The sequence below is a fragment of the Mastigoproctus giganteus genome, chromosome 10, assembly GCF_048544385.1.
Source record: "Mastigoproctus giganteus isolate SK-2022 chromosome 10, ASM4854438v1, whole genome shotgun sequence".
In the NCBI taxonomy this organism is placed as follows: Eukaryota; Metazoa; Arthropoda; class Arachnida; order Uropygi; family Thelyphonidae; genus Mastigoproctus; species Mastigoproctus giganteus.
In genome coordinates, this window is record NC_143584.1 from 3700389 (window position 1) to 3701201 (window position 813).

The following is an 813-nucleotide window of genomic DNA, read 5'->3' on the forward strand; positions in this document are numbered from 1 at the left end:
ATGGATTGCGTAATCATAATAGAAGTATGCTTTAAGCAAGAACAATAAAAAAAAATGCCAGTGCAATTTTCAGCTACTCCTCTAATAGAAGTATGCTTTTAAGTAAGAACAATTAAAAAAATAAGTCAGTGCAATTTTCAGCTACTCTAACAATTCTATGTCTACTTTTTTCGCCTAAAAATGCAAAATGAATTATTTGTAGTGAAAGCATATTTTTTTTATTATAAAATACTTTAATAGTTAGTTATTTGGTTTTTAGGAGCATTATCAACTAAGGCCATATTGCTCATGGATATGCGGTGGTCATTCCCTGACTTTTCCGTATTGGATGGTAACGGGCTCGAACCCGTTACCTAATCAAGAATGTGTGTGCTACGCACTACTGCTGATCCTCTTCCTTCCCATATGGCTACGGAGGCGCCACTTTAATATGTATTAAATTAAAATTAAAATAACTAACAAAAAACACAAAAAAATGTAGTATATTAAATATGAAGTCTATAACTGGTTGCTATTTATTTTTTTTTCTTCTTGTTTTTGTGCTAAAACAACCAAGCCAAAGTGTTCAACTCATGGGCCAATTGCTGCCTATTCCTATATATTGTGCAGCCCGTTGCCAGATGCAGTCCTAAATCACTCTGCCCATATTATAATCCAATTCTTCTCCAAGTTCATCAAGCCAAAAATTCTTTATGCTTCCCCTGTTTGCACTGTTGTGGCCAACACAAATTTCAAAAAGATCTCTTCTTTTTGGATAGTGGTTTCTTAAATGAAACCAAGAGAGACAGGGCCAGTTACGAACCTGTCTCTCCC